The sequence below is a fragment of the Oryzias melastigma genome, linkage group LG7 (genome assembly GCF_002922805.2).
Source record: "Oryzias melastigma strain HK-1 linkage group LG7, ASM292280v2, whole genome shotgun sequence".
NCBI lineage: Eukaryota > Metazoa > Chordata > Actinopteri > Beloniformes > Adrianichthyidae > Oryzias > Oryzias melastigma.
The window spans coordinates 3,608,168-3,616,575 of record NC_050518.1 but is presented as its reverse complement, the minus strand read 5'-3'; the positions used below and the strand labels follow the sequence as shown (position 1 = coordinate 3,616,575).

Genomic DNA, 8,408 nt, shown 5'->3' with positions numbered 1-8,408 from the left:
CCCCCCCCCCCCCGGGGTCAGGCACAGTCGTGCAGATGCTGAGTGAGTTTGTGTTGTGAATCAGAGATAGCCGGAGCTGCTAAAGGCAGATCCTGGCACAGTCCTTTTTAAGTGTGAACACACACAAACCATTAGGCTGACTGACAATAAGTGACAAAAGCCTTTCGCATTTTAAATTGGAACTAAGTAAAGCAAAAATTACAAAAACATTAGAAAATGTCTTGTTGGTAAACATGCTACATTATAGAGTTTTAGTTTTGAGGCGCTTATCCAGTGTCCAATATTTTTTTGCTTTTTCCCTGCATTAAAACCGCACCCAATTTGTTCCAAAATCCATTACATTTTTAGGGGGGTCGGTCTGCTTATGTGCTCAAGCAAATCAAATCAAATTGAAATGTGATATATATATATTTTTGGATATCCCATAAAATGTCCCCAACACCTCGACTTAGTATTTGGACTAAAAAGCCAGAACTTTTTTGGATCACTTAAAAACTCCTAAATGTTTTGAAACACCACAACTTTAATCTGTCCTTCTTCTGAACCTGCTGAATCCCTTTTGGAGTCATAGGGTTGCTGGAGCCTATCCCACTTGCTGTTAGGTAAGGGCAGGGCTGCACAACCACACATATACACACCTTGAGTAAAAGAAATGTACAAATTTTAACCTATAAAGCACTTGTGTCAAATTCAAGGACCAGGGGTCGAATCCAGCCCAACATCTAATTATAGATCATTTTACTTTATTGTTAATAATGGCCCGATGTTAAACTTTCTATGTTCTAACTTGTATAATTTTGACAAAATATATTTTTATGAAGAGTAAAATATTGAAAATTAATTAAGGTTTAAATAGATTTATTCTGGAATAATATTCCTGTCTTTTTATCATTCATAGTTATGTTAAAAAGTTGCATTTATAAAGTTTTAAAATGTTACCTTTTTCTGTGTTTAACTGTGAAGCTATAGTGTTAACCACTAAACCTCTGTGCAGCCTAATACTATAATTTGGCATTTTAAATCTGTGACAAGTTGTAAAAATAAACAAATCCCAGCGATATACCTCTAACTGTAATAAAAGCTATCATGTGTGGTGCTTCCTCTCTAACAAACCTGTGCTGACTGTTGAAGTAAAAAAAAAAAATCTAAGTCAAACAGGAGACAGGTGATCCATAACCAACAAACTGGCACCCTTGATATAAAAGCTGGGATGTAAGTGGTGCCGGCTGAAAGATCAAGCCAGAGAACATCATCCAAAAGCCACCGAGAACACCTGCAGGAGACAAACAAACCTCCTGGCAGCTGCTTAAACAACACACGCAAAAAGCCTCCAGACGCTTATTTATAACTTTGCTCACCCAGCAAAGACCTGAGGAGAGAAGACTCAGTCACACAGACAGACAGTAGCAGCTGCTTACAGGAGTGAAGCCGCAATGTTCAGGTCACACACATAAAAAAGTTAAGTTACGAAAACAAACAAAAAATGTAATGTTTTAAGTATGTATTATATTTGTTTTTGCAATTTATCTAAGGTGACCAATTTCCAGAAATCAAAAGTTATTGCATTTTTGTGCACAATTTACAATTTCAATAATATATATTTTTTTAAATTTCTTGATTACTTTTCTGTTAGCTTTACTTCTACAGTTAAACCTATTTTTTAAACTGATTTACAAAGGTATTAAATGCATTAACCAGCTCAGGTACAAGCTCATGAATAACTTTCTCACTGACAAGCCCAGTATGAGCTGCAGCGATGGATGACAAGTATCAAATCTTCAATCATGCGAATTTGGATCCACTTTTGACATTTAAGCACACTGTCCTGCGTGTGTGAGTGTGCTTGAGTGTCATCACATCATCAGTCTTAAGTTTGTGTAACTGACCGCACTGACCAGAGCTAAAGCTGGGATGATTTCCACTGCTGGAACGCAGCTGCAGGCTTTAATCAGTCCTAAAGACATTGATTTAATAGAGATAAAATCTGCTGGAGATAGCTGGAGGAAAGCCATTTAAAAAAAGAGTCCTGCAAATACAAAATGCAAAACTCAAGTTTAGTTAATTGTTTTTAAGCATCCAGATGAATGAACGCGTTGCTGAGGGATTTGACTTGCAGACCATAGCTGGAATCTGCAAACATTCATCAATCAATACCTATAACATAAATTAATACTGTGCAGTTTTTAGTCGTGTTATAATGAAAAGGACATAAAATATCAGTTCAGGACTCACCAGTGACAGACTTGCGGCTCCCTCCTTCCCGCCTGCTGCAGCTCCGTCTGCGTAAATGGAGCAACAAGCAGCCGCAGGGACTCAAACCTCCGGAGACTCGACGGGTTTCCTCTGTTCGGTGTCTACCAGCCGGAGTGAAGGCTCTCTCCCGTTCTGCCGCGTTCTTCAGGACAGAGGAGGACGGCTCGACAGAGAGGCTCAGAGGTCCCTGCGCTGGTGGAGGGGGCGCAACGCGGGGATGCGGATGCGCAACGGGCGCAATTCAGACGTTAAAGAGGATTGTTGCGAAAAATTTACAAAAACAAAATTTACTTTGATCATTTCAGTACATATTATGTCATAGATAGATAGATAGATAGATAGATAGATAGATAGATAGATAGATAGATAGATAGATAGATAGATAGATAGATAGATAGATAGATGCACATTTGCATCACTGCTTCCTTTCTCATGAGAATGAGGGTACAGAAGGAAGTTTTACAGACTGACACATTTCTATAAAAACACTGATCCAAGATCTAAATGACAAATTCATTTTTGTCGTCATAAATTTAGAAATCCATGCCATACAGAGTTTTAGCCTACTGTTCATGGACTGTTCTGCCTTTCTTCCATTCATTATTTCTAGAGGTCTGCTTCATGGAAAATCTGAAAATGAATTTCCTGTTCAGGTCAGAGGTTATGAAAACAACACTGAACTTTTCTCTTTAAAAGAAAATCTTGTTTTGTGAAAGAAATGAAGCATTTAAAGTAGGTCTTCTTCTGAAAAACTCTACATCCAATTAGTTTTTGGCGGAAAATTATATTTTATAGCTTATATGGAATAAAATGCTAGTGGTGTTTTTATGGTCTTCTTACTGACTTGCTTTAGCAGTTGTTAGAGTACAACTCTGATTGAATTATCAAACTTTATTCCAGACAAAAACATCTGCAACAACTTTTTAATTTTATTTTGTATTTTTAAAAGCATACTCCTAAAACTGTGGTTGCACTAACTATGGAAACAGCTTGTTTATTGAGGATTACTTGGATAAAGTTGTGTTTGACAGTATAATTAAACATTAAATTATTTACATGAGTATATGGATGTATGCATATGTACATGTTTCAATCAGTTTATATCTTAAGGTTGACATATTTTTAAAAAAACACACACACATACATATATATATATATATATATATATATATATATATATATATGTGTGTGTGTGTGTGTGTGTGTGTATGTGTTGTTGTTTGTCCTTTTTAGGTTTTATTTTAAATCCAAAAATCAAAATTTTAAAAATGGAAAGAACAGAAACTAAATTCGCCTTACCTATAAATAATGTAGATGTTTGTTCACACTAAGGGTGTGTACCTTAATTCAATTCAAAAAGTTTTTATCTATAAGAATAAAGGGGTCATCACATTATTTCAAAAATAAAATTTAAAAAAAAAGCTTTGGATCCAAGCTGGCAATGAGGTACATTGATTGATAGCAAATTTAAATATTAATTTAATAAAGACAGTGTTCCCTCAATGATATATCAGGCTAAAGAATTCTTTAATGAGGAAAAGAGAAATTGAAGACAGTCACTGGTCACTTTATGATGCACACCTGTCCAAATGCTCGTTAATGAAAATTTCTAATCAGCCAATCACATAGCAGCAACTCGTGGCCTTTAGGCATGTAGACATGGTCAAGACCATCTGCTGGAGTTCAAACTGAGCATCAGAATGGAGAAGAAATGTGATTTATGTGACTTTGAATGTGACATGGCTGGTCAGAGTATTTCAGAAACTGCTGATCTACTGGGATTTTCATCAACAACCATCTCTAGGGTTTACAGAGAATGGTCAGAAAAAGAGAAAGTACCCAGTGAGCAACAGTTCTGTGGGTGGAATTGCATTTTTGATGCCAGAGGTCAGAGGAGAATAGTAATGGTTTAGGACAGACAACCCATGAGGGCAGAGACTCAGGAGCAGGAGAAGAGTTTATTAGAAGTATGACCATGAAGTGGCTGATCTTTCTAAAAGGAGAATGCTCTGGGCAGGCTGATGAATGATGGTGGCCAGGTTATGTTGAGGTGATTCAGCAAACAATCCAGAGTCATCCAAAAGGGTAGTCAAGACCTATAAACGATTGTCAGAAAACATTAAAATTTCACAGGCAGCTCCAGGTCCAAAAACAGTAATGAGGTAAGCAGCACAGAGGCAACACATGAGAACTGAGCTTGAACGTGGCACGAGTTACAGTAAACTGGTAGGGATGCAGAGTGAAGCAGAGGAATAAATGCAGTTCGGACCAGGTGAGGGTAATGAGGCAGAGGAGGATGGGAGAGAGAGTAGCAATGACCTAATAGGCAACAGCTGCTGGAAATCAGGGAGGAGAGATTGACAAGAATGACCAGACTGGTTCTAGCTGATAGAAAGGGAACAGTAACTCAATTAACTACTGGTCACAACCGAGGTCTGCAGAAGATCATCTCTGAATGAACACCTCTACCAAATGGGCTACAGCTCCACAGGACCATATCAGGCACCAGTTAGCTAAGAATAGGAAACTGAGGCTACAATTCAAACAGACTCACCAAAACCGGACAATAGAAGATTGAAAAAATGTTGTCTGTTCTGATAAATCTCCATTTCTGCTGCAACATTCGGATGGTAGGGTCTGAAATTGGCATCAACACGAAAGCACGGATCCATCCTGCTTTATATCAGTGGTTCAGGATGGTGGTGGTGGTGTAATGGGGTGGGAGATATTTTCTTGACACACTATGGACTCCTTACATACCAATTGAGCATGATTACAACATCACAGCCTACCTGAGTATTGTTGCTGACCATGTCCATCCCTTTATGACCACAGTGTACCATCTTCTGATGCTGCTTCCAGCTGGAATCATCTCAGACTGTTTCTTGAACTCTGCACTTAAATGACTTCCACAGTCACCAGATCTCAACCCAATAGATCATCTTTAGGATGTCGTGAAAGGAGAGATTGGCATCATTGATGTGCAGCCGACAAATGGACCAAACTCTCTCAGGAAAGTTTCCAGTTCTTTGTTGAATCTATGCCATAAAAGAATCAGAATAAGGAAGTTCTGAAGGATACCAGTACTACCATGGTGTACCTTTATAAAGTGACCAGTTAGTGTGGTGGCACCCTAAAAACTATTTTAAACCATGTATCTATTGGCTCAGAAACCAATGAGATCATTTTCCATCAAACTACTTCGAGAGCTTAAATAAAAACCTGCAGCATTCATTCTTTTTACAAGTTTATTGAGCTTTTTACTACAACACAGAGGTTCACAGACAGTACAGCATAGTGATGTGTCTATATATACAGATATTTTGCCAGGTGGTTCTTCACATAATCCTGTCGACACTACAGTAATAGTCATACAGAAATAAATAAATGCATTTCTCTGAAACAAGGTCAGCAAGTAACTTACAGTATCATGACACGCTAATGTACGTACAAGATTAACAATATATAGCACATGTTACTGAGATATGCTGAAGTCAGACAGATTGAGAACATAAAAGCATATTTACTCCCCTGTTATAGAGAATCGTCACTAAATAAAAAAGGATGTCAAACTGTGGGCTGCTTGACAGGTTCAGGTGCTGCTTCCTTTATTTTAGAGGTCAGTCAAAATCTACAATCTATAATGGGAAATTTAGCGAGCCAATTGTTTTGTTTACAATGTAAACAGGACGCACTGACGAGATTGATCAGCAATCACATCATCTGGGAGGAAGACAGTAGGGGGGATGCACACTTGATTCTGAAGCCCTGAGATGCTTTAATGCCAGTAGGAGAATCAGGTCTATGCTACTGTCATGCATGAGGATTTTGAAGGTGTGGTTAAAGGAGAGCAGAGGAGCATAAACGATCATTGGGTCCTAATTTTGTTAATTAAGCATGGTAACAGATGCTTAAATCTGATATTTAGGATGATAGGAGAAAAATTTTCATTTATGATCAAGAGCAAACATTAAATATGAATGGAATTCAGAGTTGGAATACTTTTCATTCATATTTAATCCTTGATTTAGTCATTCAGAGTCTCATCACATACTCATAACCCGCTCCTAGGCAAGCAGTTTTCTTCTATTCTGACTGGTTGATCAGAATTTCTTACAGAAGAACAACTGACAGGCCACAGAAACTGTGTAAGAGTCCCAGACTGGTGGCTGCTCAGCTGGAAACACTCCTGCAGTAACTTTCAGACCACTGAACCCCCCACGGATCCAAATTATAGCATTTGATCATGAAATAAAGTCTTCTCCTCCAACAGTTTAAAAAACGTTTTTGGTCAAAACCTAAAAGAAAATCTGCAAATATGCATTCGATTTAGTTGGTCAAGAGTTACAGCTATTATATTTACCATTTTGTCGTGAATTTAAAAGCTTCTGATACTCTGCTTCCTGGAGGTGACAGTTACTGTGGATCGGATTAAAAAATGTGGGCAAAATGTGCAGAAATAAACCTGCTGGAGAGGATCGCTCCGCTAAGACAAATATCTGATTCTAGATCTCTAAAGCTAAAACTCTTCTTTAGTATAGAATAGAATGATATTAGAGGATTATATAAGCTGCTCTAGAGGTAGTAATTACAAATGTATGCAAGGGAGTTGATTGTGAGACATCACTTTATGTTAAGGCTCAGTAACCACAAGGTGGAAAGAAACTTTTACTAAAAGTACCAGAGCTGGACATCCCTCATTTGCGAAAAATCATTAATACTATCAAAGTAAAATAAACTCAAGTTGCTGATTTGATATTTTCTTCCCTTTTAAAAAAAATAAATTAAAACATTCACAAAAACAGATAGCGGGATCAGGAGTAAGGGAAGCCAGCTCTCACTCTGTTTGTGGCATCTGTTGGAGTCGATCAGACTTCACTCACAGCATTCCACCTCCAGACTGGAGTCATGACACATGCGAAGGTTTGAAAGCTTACCCGTTAAGCGACATGCACGGAGAGTGTGAGGCTTCTCGAACAAGCTACGCACTCTTATTTACGACGGAGAGAAAAGGTCATTACTGCCTACAGTATGTCATCCACGTGATGGCCTTGAGAAAATAGATGCAACGGATAAAGGAAGCTGTGTATTCACACAAACAGTTGCTGGTCAAAAACCTCTACTAGAGTATACTGCACTATTATTTACAATGTGGTGTGAGTACCAAGCAGTCAGGAATGGGGTCAGCCCTGTTTCACTTTAAATATTTAGGAGATAACTGATGATATCTGCTACAAACTTGCCCGATCGAGGATCAAGAAGTCAGCTTTATTTGATATTGTGGTTCCTAAATAAAAATAAAGATTTGATTGGGTTTTGGAACTGGCTGATCTGGAAGGGACTGAAGCCCAAACCTGAAGGCAAGAGTGTTACCATAGTAGGAGGAGGAGGCGGAGCTTCATCTAGTTAAAAGACTACAGGGCTACAGATGTTCATCAACATGTTCAGTGGGGATGCAGTGGAGGGACAGAAAGAAAGGCTGCATGCAACTCCAAAGGTAGGGTCCTCAGACAGGAAACAGTGTTTGGTCATCTTCTGCAGAGAGACACGGAACAGGTTGTTTTGTGTTACAATTATAAAAACAACAATACAGATATAAATATGAACAATAAAAAATGCTGGTGATTTTGTATGTATTTTAGTCATATTATTTGTTTAACTAAAGAATCCAGATTTGTTGGTTGTTCCTTGCTGTTGTATTTTTTTTCTTTTAGTTTATTGCTTTGAGAAAAGAGGGGGAATGCACCAATAAGTTTATTAATAAGGTAAAAGGAGCAAATATAATATGTTTTCTTTGTCTTTTCTTCTTCTGTAAAATGCCTCATAGAAACTGGAAAATAATTACTTTTCAAATAAATAAATTAAACTCTACTTGACTTTAGTTAATGATCACTTTGTTAATTATTCTAATGTGACGTAAGTGTGTTTTGTATGTATAACTGCAAAAATCCTATTAGTGATTATGAGACGCAATTATTTTCTTCTTACAATTACATAAATTTTTCTTTTTTTGTGTTTTTTTTTTAATCAATTCATTTAATTTTTCCTGAAATGAGTATAACATAACTATGTGATTTTTTTATATTGTCTACAATAAATGCTTGAAACAAACCAATCAATCAAGTAAATCAATAATTCAAGTTTTAAGGGGCAAT

At 37.4% G+C, this 8,408-nt stretch overlaps 1 protein-coding gene across 1 annotated transcript in view; it reads right to left on the bottom strand.

Moving 5' to 3' along the window:
• Positions 1-5,487: 5,487 nt before the first annotated feature.
• Positions 5,488-8,408, bottom strand: part of kif5aa (kinesin family member 5A, a) — a 19,812-nt gene continuing 16,891 nt past the window's right edge. Inside the window, exon 29 of the mRNA XM_024292734.2 lies at positions 5,488-7,788. The gene's annotated coding sequence lies outside the window, so the exon portion shown is untranslated. The remainder of the gene's footprint in view (positions 7,789-8,408) is intronic.